The sequence below is a fragment of the Lynx rufus genome, unplaced genomic scaffold, assembly GCF_022079265.1.
Source record: "Lynx rufus isolate CCGP_SWC_20201006 ecotype Redwood Valley unplaced genomic scaffold, mLynRuf1.p SCAF_16, whole genome shotgun sequence".
Taxonomy (NCBI): Eukaryota; Metazoa; Chordata; class Mammalia; order Carnivora; family Felidae; genus Lynx; species Lynx rufus.
This window is the reverse complement of record NW_025814830.1, coordinates 26,814,803-26,830,763: the sequence shown is the minus strand read 5'-3', so window position 1 is coordinate 26,830,763 and position 15,961 is coordinate 26,814,803.

The following is a 15,961-nucleotide window of genomic DNA, read 5'->3' as shown; positions in this document are numbered from 1 at the left end:
CCAGGCGCCCCGCCAATAGCCCTTTTAAGTCCCGTGTGTTGATGTGATAGGTTAGCAACACTCACAACACTGCTCCTGACCATAATGAGGTCTGACCATAAAATATCAGGAACAACTGGGCTGGCAATGGGGAGGTTTGGATTCTAGACTCAGCTCTGACATTAATGCACTTTGCAATCTTGGGAATCCATCCATGCATCCATCGTGGCAAACAAGGGAGACGTGGTCCCAGGTCTTCTGGAGTTTATAGTCTGGGAAGAGAGCAGACATTGGTTTTTCAGTGGGGATGATGTGGGGTAGGATTGGAAACTCTAAGAAGTGAAGGATCTCAATTTCTTCATCTGTAAAGCAAAAGATGGGCTGGATGGTTCTTAAGATCCCATCCAGTTCTGCCATGGTGTGACTGTGGGTTTATTGTTGCTTTTGGTTAGAAAACAAGTTTTGAAACCGATCGGTTTCACCTTGCATGGATACCTGATGTCGATCTGGCTCACAGCTTTCTAGAGGGAGTTAGCATGCTAGTTATCATGACCCCCATCTTCAGATGTCTTTCCCTTGGTGCTCCAGGAGGAAGCTTCAGGATGGTTTCTGAAGGGCAATGATTATATGGAGCTAGCATTGCTGTCTGTTGTGTACAAAAAATTCCTTACTTCATTAAGGGACTGCTGACCCATCTAACAGCATGGACACTGTAAGCGGTGCTTAGATGGTAGCCATGATCTGATGGCCTGTCTTCATCATGTGAGGGCTATACATGGTGCAATCCTGACTACTGGTCTGAGTGCTTAAAAGCTAGCACCACAGCTTGTTAAAATGGGACATGTAGATTCATAGATGTTTGGGCATCATCTCTAGCTAGAAGGAATGCTCCTCTGGTCCCTTTTCGGGGCCCCCCAAGTCCAGTTGTTGACACATTGCTTAAATGAGAGGACCATTTTGGCTTTGCATGGTTGCAACTTTGGGTTTCACAAGAGACTCTCTAATTACTATAGCTGTGTGAGTTCGGATAAGACATTTATCTTCCTGAAACTCAATTTTCCAATGTTTCTAGTGAAAAGGTTCAATGAAATCATCACAGAATCACCTTACACCACTGAAGTTCTTAAATTCTAGAAGTGACCCCAAACAGTGACCCCATTTTCCCATTTCAAAAGTAACTTAGCATATAGACCAGAAATACGGAATGTCTGTGTCTCAGGATGGGATAAGTAGTGGGTTTAATTCTTATTTTTTTAATTCTTACTTTTTAAATCTTTTAGAAGTAAGCTCTAGTCCCAATGTGGGGCTTGAGTTCATCACCCCAAGATCAAAAGTCACATGCTCTATCAGCTGAGCCAGCCAGGAGCCCCTGAGTTTAACTTTTAAATTAATTTTTAAAAAGTTATTCATAAAAGTAATCCCAATCAATGCTGAAATTTTGAAAACCAAAGAAAGCAATGCTAAAAATATCATGTGTGTGTGTGTGTGTGTGTATATATATATATATATATATATATATATTCAGATCATTGTGTCATTACCCCACCCAAAGAGAACCACTGCACATATAGATAAATCTATGTTTATTGATAAATCATACCTACTTTGTGTATAGGTAGGAACAAATAGCACAAAGCTTTAAAAAATGAAGTTATGCCCTACATGCCTCATAGCATTTTACTTGGCAATGTATTGTGAATTTTTCTAATATTTATTTTTCTACTGATTTTTGTAAAACACGATTTTTGTAAAAGACTGCAAGATGTTCTGTTGGGTGTCTACAGGCAAGGGCAATACTTCCAGATCCAGCTTTCCCATTTTATACCGCAAAACAGCCAGTGCACACACAGTCCGTGAAACTGCACACCATCCCATCTCCTTCTTTCTGCTTCCCCCCTTCTCTTTTTCCTCTTCCTTTCTTCCTTTTTTCTTCCTTTTACTGTTTCTTTCTCTTCTTCTACTTTCTCCTCTTCCCCCTTTTCTATATCTTGATCTTTCTCTTCTTTTGATGTTATAATTCGGTTGGTTGTTTGCAAAGATGTCAGACTAGTAGAGAGAGAGAGAGAGAAGAGAGAGAGAGACAGAGTGTGTGTGTGTGTGTGTGTGTGCGTGCGTGTGTGTGTGTGTGTGTGTGTGTGTTGGTGCCTACACTTTTGGCCTTGGGTCTGCCGAGGCACTAATAGCACATCTTGGAGATACTCTGAAGGTCAGTCAGTCCTTAGGAAGTCATGACCTCATTGGAGATATTCACAGTGGTTGATACAAGACAGTTTTTTTTTTCCTTCTTTGGATTAGAGATGTACAGGATCGAACTGGGTCATTTCAAGTAATGAGTTCCCTGTTACTGGTTGCATTCAAGCAGAAGCTGATTGACTACTTATTATAGGCGTTGTAGTGTTCCAAGGCCAAAAAAAAAAAAAAAAAAAAAAATCAGGTCTCAGCTAAAAATTCTCATCATGGACCAGATTTGCCCTGAAGCTTCCCCCAGACATTTCAGTGTGGCTATCCCTCTAGGTTAGATTTAATGATTACCAACTCCTTCCAAGTATGAGATTCTCTGATTCTATGACTCTAATATAGGCTTTCATTGAAGGTGCTAGTATTTAACTTCCTGAAATTGATGCTGGTAAAAAACTCAGATGAGAAAGAAAGTTTAACTATTTGCAAATAATGAGATTTAGTTTGTCTGGGAATTTTAATTGTTTAGAGTTTCCCTACTCCTCATTTCTATGGATACGTGATGGAATGTCTCAATGACAAAAACATTAAAGGACATATATGAGGCATGTAAGGAGAGCCACACACACACATTCCAGATGGACAGATGTTAGTTTCTACCTGCATGCTTGAACAAGCTACTAGGGCCTGTATGGAATGTCACGCTAAAGACCCTTTAAATGCCTTGACTGAGCAATTTGGCCGTACCCCATTTTCTCATTTCAAAATGTTTCAGGTTCCCTTTGCTCCGTGAAATGCATGAAAGCTGCTTCTGACCACAGAGACTAATGTGCTGTCCCTTTTATCTCCAAAACGGGCTCCCAATTGGTTCCAGGGAAAGTGATTTCCCCAAAACTGGCTGCCAGCTGTAATTGGCTTATATGTGACCCATCCATTTCCACATGCTTGTTAGAGCTGGGTGCCAGGGTCTCCTCAGTCCCTCCCAGGCAGCTGGACAGGGGCAGGAAATACTAGCAGGCATGCTGATAGAACCCCTGGAGTTGAGTGGCTTACTGCATGTACTGCTAGACCTGTTGGATGGAGTGGGTCCAATATGGAGACTGCCTTTGAAACCAGAAATACACTGAAAAACATTGGAGGAAAGAAGACTGTATCTTTCCTCTCTTCTTACATTCCTTTCCCCCTCATTTCCTCCTTCTGTCTGCAGTCCAGAGGCAGCAGTAAGAAATTGTACAAAATAGAGAGCCACATTGCTTGCCTTTGAACGTGGCTTTGTACCTAATGGCTCTATGACCTTGGGCAGGCTTCTCAGAATCTCAGTGCCTCAGTCTCCTCCCCTGTAAAATGGGGACAATAATAGGACCTTCTGTATAGTGTTGTTGAGGACTGAACCTATTAATGTAAATAGAGCATATCAGACCATGCCTGGCAAGTCATGAGGGCTATGTATGTATTTGCTAATATTTGGTTCAAGGAACCTAATACCTACTGTGAATTGAGCACAGGCTGGATGCTGGGCTCAAGTGATGGTAACCCTTGAGAGCTTCACTCAACAGAGCCCTGGGGAGACCTGATAGGCTTTTGCCTTTCCTCATGATCCTCCCTTCCAATATTTCTTCCTCTCTTTCTTCCTTTACGTATTGGTTTCCTGTTGCTGCTATAACAAATGATCACAAACATACTGGCTTAAAACGACACAAACTTATTACCTTACAGTTCTGTAGGCCAGAAGTCTCACTGGACTAAGAAGTCAAAGTGTTGGTAGGGTTGTGTTCTTTCTGGATACTCTAGGAGAGTTTGTTTCCTTGTCTTTTCTGGCTTCTAGAGACTAATCCCATTCCTTGGCTCACACCCCCCCTTCATATCACTCTGACTTCTGCTTCCCTTGCCACATCTTCTCTTACTCTCCTTGTCTCCCTCCTTCCCATGTAAGGACCTTTGTGACTGCATTGAGCCATTTCCATAATCCTGGATAATCGGTCCATCTCAAGTCCCTTGACCTCATCATATTCGCAAAGTCCCTTTTGTCATATAAGATAGCATATTCTCAGGTTCTAATATTAGGACATGGACACGAGAGGGTCTGTTATTAAGCGAACCACACTTCTTTTCTCCCTCCCTTCCTTCTGAAATTGCTTGTCCTATTCATAAATGTCCTTGATGTGGTGTGGGGCATCGGGGGACCTTGGTTCCAGGCCTGACACTACATCAACTTGCCCTGCAGGTGACCTTGGGTAAGAATCCACCCATGTCTGTAGCACAAGGGATTGAACTAGTGTATTAGCCGAAGTTTTCCAGAAACAACCAACAAGAAATATATATAAAATAAACTATATACATTTCATTATGAGGCATGGATTGGTGAGATTATGGAGGCTGAGAAGTCTCACAATCCGCCATGTGCAAGCTGGAGGGAAGCCAGTGGTAATTCAACCTACGTCTGAAGGCCTGAAAACAGAGTAGCCAATATTATGTATAAATCCAGTCCAAGGGTAGAAGTCTGATGTCCCAGCTCAAACAGGTAGGCGGGAAGGGAATGGAATCCTCCCTTCCTCTGCTTTTGGTCCACTCAGGCCCTCAATAGATTAGATGATAACCATCCCCATTGGGGAGGGCAATATACTTCATGGAGACTAAGGACTCAAAAGTTAATGTCAGCCGGAAACAAATACAGAAAAACGTTTAATCTGGGCACCCCCTGGCCCAGTCAGTTTGGCACATAAAATTAATTATCATAATTTGTTATGCAGTGCCCAACTTCAGACAAACAAAAACCACCACTCCCTTGATTTTCTTTGAATAGATCTGATTAAATCAGCCTGATTCTGATGCCACGGAGCCCCGCCCCTTGCTGTTTGGTGGGAAATTCACTCTACTTGTTGGAGTTTTCCTTGTTCCTTGTGTTCAAGGCCCGTGGTATCTCAGAATGTACACCCATCAGGGCAGCTGCTCTGGTTTCCACACCGTGGGTCTCCAGTGCCATGTCGGGGATGCCTATTCTCCCAGCCTGTAAGGTTCCCATTAGGTGCCATACTTGCAGCCGGAACACTTTAGTGGCCCAGTCCCCAGTCATCCAGGGTGCAACTTAAGGCTTCACCACCTGAAGGAACAGGATCTGACGACTCACTGACTTCCATCTTGTCCCCAGTCTGGGGATTCTCTCCTCAGTACTTCCCTCCTGCTTACACTTGGTGTGATCTTGTCAAAACCTTTTGACAAAATCCAGGAAGAGAAGTGTCTCGTGGACAACTGTAGCTTTGGGCTTTCCAACATCGACTCCTGAAGCAAAACGATCTACTGTCATAGCATGTATGGTGCCCCCTAAATTCGTATATTGAAACCTAATCCCCAATGTGATGGTATTAGGAAGTGGGGCTTTGGGGAGTGATTAAGTCATGAGGGTGGAGCCCTCAGGAATGGGATTAGTGCCCTTATAAAAGTATCCCGATGGAGTTCTCTTTCCCCTTCTGCTACATGAGGACACAGCCAAGAGACAGCCATCTATGAATTATGAAATGGGTCCTCAACCAGATGTGGAATCTGGAGGCACCTTGTCTTCAACTTCCCTGCCTCCAAAAGTGTGAGAAATGAGTTTCTATTGCTTATAAGCCACCCAGTAGGGTTTTCTGTTATAACAGCCAATCAGATGAAGACCTGCTTGGAGAAAATAGAAACTGAACAAAGGTCCAGGTTACTGGATCACTAGATTATCCTGTCCCAAATGGCCTTCTGAACGTTTTCCACAGAGACCTGTGCTTCCTTAGAGCAGAGGTCAAATGACGGAAGTTCTGGGTCTGCCTTCCTCACCTCAACCAGGGTAGTGCTCTGATGCAAGTTTCATATATTGCAGATTCTCCTAGGATTTTATTTAAAAGAAGGATTCTATGGTTTAAAAATATTTGCAACCACTGGAGTAGATGATCTCCATAGCCCCTGTCAGTTCTAAGGGGTATACTTTTTGTACTTTCCAGCAAATTCAGCAGCCTTATGAAGGAATCACTTATTCTCTATCATCTGCCTTTCTATTTAACCAGAATCCCCTGTTAATAAAAGTGTCTATACAATATATCCACAGCACAATAACCTTTGTTCATAGCAATGCAGTATGTGACCTTGGGAAACATAAAGCTTTGTCTGTATGTTTCTCTCTCTTTTTTTATTATGTGTTCTTAGACCTAGAATTCTTTCTTCAAAGGGGATGAACACTTAAGTGCCACAGAATACACACACACACACATACATGTATGTATGTAAAATGCATAGTATGGTCATGGCAGAAAACTTAGAAAACACAGAGTAATATAAGAAGAAAATGGAGATGAGATAACTATTAATTCCAGCTTGGTTACTAACATGTTGGGGCATATTTAAAAAAATCATGTGCACAGTGTGTTTGTTCACAAATATTAAAACAAAATAAGGGTCATTGAATCTTTGTAGTTTTATGTTGACTTTTCCATATGACATCTCTTGTTTTAGTTTTCTTGTTTTAATTGTTAATTTTTACATTTGTATTAAATTTTTAATGTTTATTTTTTTATTTTTGAGAGAGAGAGGGTCAGAGCATGAGTGGAGGGTCAGAGAGAGAGGGAGACACAGAATCTGAAGCAGGCTCCAGACTACAAGCTGTCAGAGCAGAGCCTGATGTGGGGCTCGAACTCATGAACTGTGAAATCATGAACAGAGCTGAAGTCGGACGCTTAACTGACTGAGCCACCCAGGCACCCCTTGTTTTAATTAAAACAAACAAACAAAACATGATTTAATGACTGCATAAGAGTCTATAAGATAGACGTGCCATAATTTCTTTACCAGTCTTCTTATTACTGGACATTTGAAATGTTTCTAACTTGCCATGATTATTAATATGCTTTTAAGGAACATAGCCATAAACAAATCTTTACTTACATTTCTAATATTTTTAAGTTTACTTATTTATTTTTGAGAGAGAGAGAGAGAGAGAGAGAGCGCACACGAGTGAGCGAGCTTACATGGGGGAGGGGCAGAGAGAGAGGGAGAGAGAGCCAATCCCAAGCAGGCTTTGCACCATCAGCGCAGAGCCCAACTTGGAGCTTGAACTCGTGAATCATGAGATCATGACTTGAGCCAAAATCAAAAGTCACTTAACCGACTGAGCCACCCAGGCACCCCCTCTCAATGTTTCTTGAGATAGCTTCAAAGGTATGAATTTAGTGAATCAGATGAAAAGAAACTTTTTTTATTTCCTTCTAAGGTTCTTGATATGTATTTCCTAAGTGTCTTCCACTATTTTAAACTCCCTTCAGCTCTGTTGGAATCTTGACTTCACCAAATCTTTATTCAAATTTTCTAATTGTTGAGTGAAATGTTAATCAGAGTTTCAGTGCTATACAAAATGTACTGGACTCTCCTTTACAATGTGACAACCTATATAGCTTTCAAATTAATGGAATATTCCAACATCTCCAATAGAGAACTTTTTTTTTTTTCTGAAAAATAAAAGATGCAGAAATAAGAACAGGGCTAAAATAAGCCAGATATATAAAAATGGAGAAAGAGAAGAAAATAGTCTAGTCCTGATGTGACCCATCTTCCAGCTGCCTCTTTCTCTAACACACAGTGGTTGTGGGCGCTGTGGATTTTTTTTACCAGGTTAGCAAAAACACCTGGGGGCTGATGGATAGGGTCTGTCCTGAAGGCACCAACGTTTAGAATCCAGCCCAGTGATTTTTCATTTGTTAACTCAGAGATTTAGGTTATGAGTCCATTGAGAAGGAGCCCGGGAAGCTGATCCATGAAACTGGCCCACTTCCCCACATCCCGTGGCGGGACAGTGGAAGATGTCATGTCCGCCCAGGAAAGAGGCCTTCTCCCCGTCTCGGAACTTGCATTAACTTCCTGGATCCCTTAGGAGGCTGTAGGGGCATCTTTTCTTTCCCCTCAGCCTTTAGAATGCCGATTCCAGGGATGGAGTTGAATCCCGAGGCTTCTGCTCTCTGCCTGGTTTGTGCGGCATGATACAATGTCTGCCAAATTTGTTTTAAAACCCTTTAGCATAGTGAGTGAGGGAGTGGGCGCGTGCGAGTTAACTTGCCTCGTGGTCAGGCCACCCGCTCTCAGCGTGCACTGTGTGGCGTGGACAGCTGCCGTTCTGTCACACAGAGCCGGACTCCAGAGGTGGCCACTGCATGTCCTTCTCCCGTCCCTTCCAGATCGCCAGCAACAGATTTGCTAATTAACACACTGGTATCAAAAAATGGATTTTTATTGGCAAATCTAGTGAGTGTTAATTAGCATGATGAATGTTTGAAATGAGCTTCAGGCATGCAACATGGGCTACAGTAGGTAGGGTAGAGATAGTCACCTTGTTTGCATGAACCTAGCAAGGCTTACGGCCGTGCCTGTAGGGATGGTACCTGAACTATTGGATCCTTAATCAGTTCTGTGTCTAGCCATTGGTTTAGGAGGGTCTCTTTTTTATTTAACATTTTTTTTTAAAGTTTACTTATTTATTTTGAGAGAGAGAGAGAGAGAGAGAGAGAGAGAGAGAGAGAGAATATCCCAGTATCAATGGGCAGCTCAATGTGGGGTTTGAACTCAAGAACTGCGAGGTCACGGCCTGAGCTGAAGTCAAGAGTCAGATGCTTAACCGACCGAGCCACGAAGGTGGCCCTGGTTTAGGAGGATTTCTGAGGACATGGTTCTAACCAGTGATTGCAGATGTCTGCCCTAATCTGCTTTGAGTAAACGTTCCCCATAGGGAAAGCTTGGGAGCACCTGAGAGGTCAGAAAGCCAGGCTTCATTACACCCCAGAACTGGTCATACGAGCTGCGTGGCCGGTGGATGTTTATTTAATTAATGTTGGCAGGTGTGACTGTTGGCAACCCAGGTCAATGGGATGAAGCTTCAGCTTTTCTTCTGCTAAATCAGGGATCACAGGGAAGCCAGTGCAGGGTTAGCGCGTGTTAGGTAATGTCCGTCAGCTGTCTCTTTTCTCCCAAACTTGATGGCCAGCCAGCTGTCCAAGATCTGCATCTGATTTGATTTAGGGAAACTCATCCGAGTTGTGGGAGCAATTCTGGTTTTTTCAACTTAATAAAAAGAAAAAAAAGAACAGAAAAGAGAAAGAAAGAGAGGGAGGGAGACAGGGAGGGAGAGAGAGGGAGAAAGACAGAAAAAAGAGGTTGACTATGTCTTTTTAGGCTTCTGTGTGTAATTTAAATTTTGATGGATCCCTTCAATGTTAGACATCCATAATGGATGTAATATGGTAAGACAAACAAAGAGAGCCTGTTCTGGAACACAGAGGCACTCGGTCCCTGGTGTGACTATGTCAAGTTACTGAAAGGCCATGCTGGCTGTGACACTGAGCTCCTCATTTACATTTCTAACTGTGACCTGAGGGCTAGTCTGATGTATGAACAGGGAAGGTAGCTTTCCGAATGGTTTACCCACGACCTTTTCCTGTCACCTCCTTCTGAGAAGATGTTAGGAAAACTGTTCCGACTTGGCTGGTATGAAAGGCCAGGTTAGAGTAATAGGCTTGAAAAATTTCACAATATTTCTCCTGTTACACAATTAAATTCAGTGTCTGACATATAGTGAGTACCAATAAATGTTAAATGAATGGATAAAATTTATCTTTGAGTTTATTACGGAGCAAATCTATCTTTTTATCTGAATTTAAATATTTGTTTTCTTAAAGTCTGGAAAACATATTTGACAGTGTCCTATATTTCTTTTTTTCTTAATGTTTATTTTTGAGAGAGAGAGAGAGAGAGAAACAGAATGTGAGTGGGGGAGGGGCAGAGAGAGAGGGAGACACAGAATGCAAAGCAGGCTCCAGGCTCTGAGGTGTCAGCACAGAGCCCAAAGCAGGGCTCGAACCCACGAACCATGGCCTGAGTCGAAGTCAAACACTAAACCGACTGATTTTCTATATGTTACTCAATTCAACCCTCACGACAACTCAATTCTATTATTACCTTGATTTTAGATGAGGAAACCTTGATTTCAAAAGTTTAAGTGTTTTGACTAAAATCCCATAGCTAGGAAGTTAAAAAAAAATGTTGTTTTACTTGAATGCAGACTGTCTGCCTCCAGATCGTCCTCTTAATCTCCAGTCACACTGCCTCTCTCTTTCTTAGGGATTATAAATGCCTTCATTCTATAATGTCATCTTAAAAGCATATATACATATTTTTTTTTTGAGAGCCTCTTCTTTTACAATACAGCCACTCGGAATCCCCTGTTCATCATTAGTGCTCAGATTGAAAAAGTCAGTCTGTGTCTGACCCTTAGCATCCCTGAAGATGAAATCTGTGGATGTCTGATTGTGATAACAAGAATGAGAACCACTTATGAGTGACTGCTGTGTACCGCACACTTCATACACATTACTGCCAGTCCTTGTAATCAACTCTGAATGACTGTTATTTCATCATCCCTGTTGACCAATGAAGACAGTGAGGCTCACAGAGCTTACATAAGATTGTTTTGGGTCACATAGCCTACCTCTACTCAAACCGGGATTTGAACCTAGGTCTGGGAGATGCCCAAGTGTCTTGTTCTAGACAGCGCCCAGGCCCACTCTTGGTAATACTATAGCACTGACAGGGGGCTATCGTGTTGGTTTCCTCTGGGAGACGTCTCTCTTGCAAGGCTTTCTAAGGAACACTGAGTCGAATCTGACAGCGTCCTGTCTGGTTGGAAGCAGACTAGACATTTGCCATAGACCAACCTCTGCTAGGCTGTTTCTTTCCACCTTGGTTGGCTGTATTGTACTGATACAGTGAATCCCACCATTAAGGGAAGGAAGGCCCAGCTAAGCCTCCAGGTGAAGCTGGGCAGACCCCAGTTATGTTCATCCTGACTTGGATTAGTACTCTTACCAGTAATAAAAAATTAATTTTAGCACTTGAGCTAATTGGGTTAAAAAAATGTGACACCCAAGCCAGAAATAAGCCTAATGAAGCCCATTAAATAATTTAATGATTACATAATTATGTTCATTTAAAATGCAGGAATTGATTACTCCCAAATTAATTTTACCATCTCTGTACTTTTTAGAGCACATTTATTTTGAACAAAATGAAGGATTAGTTTCATTTCTGATGGGCACTCTGCCATTAATAATCATGTCTCATTATAATGAGAAAATGTTGTGTTTTGAATAAGTTCATGTGACCATATATTTCCAGATAACAGACAAGCTTGTTCTGGGGAGAGATTTAAGCTATTGAAAGGGTCTTACTAATTTGAATCATAAAGTGAGTAAGTGGAGAACTGATGTGCTCAGAGAGCAGAGATGTGGATGGGAAAATCTGGTGCCATCCATCTAATTAGGGGCTGGATCGGGGTGTTCTGGAAGCTCCAACCAGTTGCCAAATCAGGCATTATGGGATCAGAGAGGCTAAAACGCTTCAGAGTAGATATCTACTGAATGCTTTTCTAGCATCTTTTCCTTTCTCTTTTCTAATACCTTCTCACTTGTATTTGGGAGTCGCTCTCATTCTGAGGTACAAGATTCCCTCGCAGGCTCCTGGAGTACAGCATACGATCTACCCAGCCACAGTGATTGGTAGAGCGGTGGTGAGCTTGTCGTCTAAGGCCGACCAATCAGAATGAATCTCAGGGCCATTTCAGGGGATCCTGGGACAAGACTCTCTTTTCTTTTCCTTTGGCTGTGAAGCAGGCTAGCAGCCATTTGGGGCCCACAAGGGAAGCCAGTTTTACGATGTAGTTGACCTGAAGAAGGCGGAGCTGAAAGATAGGAGGAAACCAGATCTTGGTGACTCTGTTGACCTCCAGGATAAAGGCTCTTCTGAATTTAGGCTTCTCATACACAAGTCAATAAATCCCTTCCATTGTTGAAGACGTTGTTACTCGCAATGAAGAGCATCCTGGGCAAGGCAGGATTGAATAAGATACAGGATTTTTCTTTATAGTCATACACACTATGGCTATAGAAAGTTCCAGGGCTGTGCGAGACTATAGGGGTCACCAATTCCAGTAGGGTACCATGGAACAATCTGAGAAGTTGATTTGTGGTCTAACGTGGGTGTCTTGCATTTGTAGAACATTTTAAATTTATTTTCCAGGGTGTTTACAGAATGCTTTGGATACTGAGGACTGAAGTTCTCTATGAGGGAGGCAGGGTGGGACCATCACACCATGAGATGTGCAGGGTTGGTTAGTGAGGTGAGATGCTCTTTGTAGGCAGAAAGATGTGACATCAAATCCTGGCTTTCCTACTACAGTATCTGAGCCATGCCTGCATCTGTGAAGGGGGCTTGATAGCAACTTTGTAAGTTTATTTAATTCTTTCTTTCTTTATTTAAAGTTTTATTTATTTTGTGTGTGTGTGTGAGAGAGAGCGAGCTCATGCGAGTGGGGGTGGGGCAGAGAGAGAGGGAGAGAGAGACTCCTACCCAAGAAGGCTGTGTGCTGTGTCAGCACACAGCCAGACACGTGGCTTGATCTCACAAACCCTGAGATCATGACTTGAGCCAAGATCAGGAATTGGACACACGACAAACTGAGCCACTGGGGCACCCCCAAGTTTTTTTTTTTTTTTTATCTTTTATGTGTGTCAGAATGGAAATGGAGAATGTTTATGAAAGAGTCTGGTGCAAAGCACATAACCAGAGCATAATCCTGCTCAGTTTTGTTCTCTCTTCTTTTGAAACCAGGAAGTCCTCGGTTCTTTCTCCGGTCTCTATCCTCAGTTCTACCCTCAGAGACTCAGGGTTTTGTTTCCTGTGAAAATGCAAATATTTCTGGAAGATCTATTGGTCAGTTGCGCCTTGGTGAGAATTTGGAGTTGTCGGCAGTAATTTGTTAGGATCCATGAGGGATGGGAACAAGGAGATTTGATGAGGGATAAGAGAGTAGATAGAGGGTGGGTTCCTGAATGCCTGAGACGGCCCTTTTAGGGAAGAGAAAAGACACAGAACAGAGGCAAATATGTGCTTTTGTCGGCAAATGTTTTGGGTCCTCATTAGGGTGTCTAAAAAATACAAACAGCATCGGTGTCTTTGTGGCGCCACCGTAAAGGATGAACTTTCCCTTACCGATCATGGCAGGTCACTCTGTGGGGGGCTTGGCAGTGACCTTCCTACTCTTTTTTTATTTTTTTAAAAAAAAATTTTTTTTTCAACGTTTATTTATTTTTGGGACAGAGAGAGAGACAGAGCATGAACGGGGGAGGGCCAGAGAGAGAGGGAGACACAGAATGGGAAACAGGCTCCAGGCTCTGAGCCATCAGCCCAGAGCCCGACGCGGGGCTCGAACTCACGGACCGTGAGATCGTGACCTGGCTGAAGTCGGACGCTTAACCGACTGCGCCACCCAGGCGCCCCATCCTACTCTTAACGTCCAACGTGAAAAATACACATCATTTCATACAGGCTGACAGACTACGTCACGGGCACTGGTGAAATGTTTTTTTTTTTCTTTCCCTTAAGGTTTTGTTGATTTTTGTTTTAAGCCAAAAAAGGAAATATGTTTGCTCACCTATTGGAAAACTGCATGGAGTTATTGACGTCAGACATGGCTGGATTCAGGCGCTTAGCATCCTCAGTCACTCTTTCTCTCCATCTCTGGTTTCCTTGGTGTTGGCTTTATTTTCAAATGTGATGTCCCCAGCTGATGGCTAGGATGACAACCAGCAGTCCCAGAGTTACCAGCTTAGCAAACCGATTTTACACATATAATCTTCCATTCCAGCACAGGCTTGCCAGGTACATATTATTATCCCCATTTACAGATGAAGAAACCGAGGCTCAGAGAAGTTTAGCAAAGGTCACCCAGCAAGTAAGGACAGAGCCCACTGTGGGTTGAATTGTGTCTCCCCACCCCCAAATTCTTATGGTGAAGTCCTAACCACCGGTATCTCACAGTGTAGCCATATTTGGAGATATGGTCTTTACAGAGGTAAACAAATGAAATGAAGTTGTTAGGATGGTCCCTAATCCAGACCTTATAAAAAGGGGACATTTGGAGATAGACATGTGCATAGAGGAGAGACAATTTAAAAAGGTAAAGAGAAGATGGCTATCTTTGTGCCCAGGAGGGAGACCTGGAATAGATCCTTCCCTTACAGCCCTCGGAGGGAAACCAGCCCTCTGGACACCTTGACTTTCGACTTCTAACCTCCAGCCACCCAATTTATGGTATTTTGCTACAGAGTCCTAGGAGACTAATATAGAGCCCAAATTTGAATTCAGCTGTCTGACCCTGAAGCCAGTGTTCTTCCTCTTTTATTGTTCTGCATCAGACATAGTCATGTGTGTGGTACCTGTGAGGTTTATGAGATGGGTTCATTTCCTGAACAAAAAAATAAAATATTCTTCTGGATAGGACTTTGCAAGTGTTTTCTGCTTTCACAGACCTCTAGAGGAAGGGGAGCAGTTTTCTACAGGCAGCTGTGCTTTGAAAAACTACAAACAAGCCAGTGCAAGAAGCAAACACATCCTCCTTGTGCTGGGTAATTGCTGATTATAATTGAAAGAACATTTTAATTTGCTAAATTAAAGTTACATGTGTGTGCTCACGATGACAGCAGTTGGTGGCCCTGACAAGGAAGAGAATTTTTTTTCTGCTTTTAAGCTTTCAACCTAAAGAAGCCATTTGAGAGGTGCCTGGGTGGCTCAGTCGGTTAAGCATCCGACTTCAGCTCAGGTCATGATCTTGCGGTTCGTGGGTTTGAGCCCAGCCTTGGGCTCTATGCTGACAGCTGGAAGCCTGGAGCCTGCTTCGGATTCTGTGTCTTCCTCTCTCTCGGCCCCTCCCCTACTTGCCCTCTTGTCAAAAATAAATAAACCTTAAAAAAAAAGCCATTTGAACAGGCTAACTCTTCTCCATGTTCTTGTCATATATTATGAGATTGTCACAGGATATTTATTCACTCATTCCCTCAACAAACGTGCATGAAGGCTCTCCAATGTATGAGATGCCACAGACCAGCTGCAGCATCTAATAGAAACAACAGTGCAAGACACAAATGAGAGCCACATGGGCAATTTAAAATTTTCTAATCGGCACATTAAAAAAATAAAAAGAAACGGGGAATTAATTTAAATAATATATCTTGTTTAATACAGTCTTTTTATTTTTATTTTTTATTTCAACATGTAATCAATATAAAAATTGTTTCTTTTTTAAGTAGGCTCTGCACCCAACATGGATGGGGCTTGAACTCACCACCCTGAGATCAAGAGCCGCACACTCTGCTGACTGAATCATCCAGATGCCCCTCAATATAAAAATTCTTAGTGTGGTATTTTACAGTCTTTTCTTCCCGCTGAGTCTTTGCAGTCCGGTATGTATTTCACACTGACAGCACATCTTCGTTTGGATCAGCCACATTTCAGATGCCAAATAGCCACACGTGTCCAGTGGCTTCTCTATTGGACAGTGCAGATCCAGAGGGGTAATGCTATAATCGTGATGGTGGCAACGATAAGAACCATAATCACTTTCATTATTTTTATACCATGTGCCATAAATGTTCTCACAACACACATCGTCTTTTTCAAAGCTTGTGTTTTGAATACATTCATACAATTTAAAATGAAAACATAGAGGGGCTCCTGGGTGACTCAGTCAGTCAAGTGTTGGAACAACTTTGGCTCAGGTTATGATCTCGAGGTACGTGAGTTGGAGCCCCACATCAGGCTTTCTGCTGTCAGTGCAGAGCCCGGTCCGGATCTCCTGTCTCCCTCTCTCTGCTCCTCCTCCACTTGCAAGCACTCTCTTTTTCAAAAATAAATAAACATTAAAAAATTAAAAAAATAATAAAAACATAGAAAATTATACAGCAAA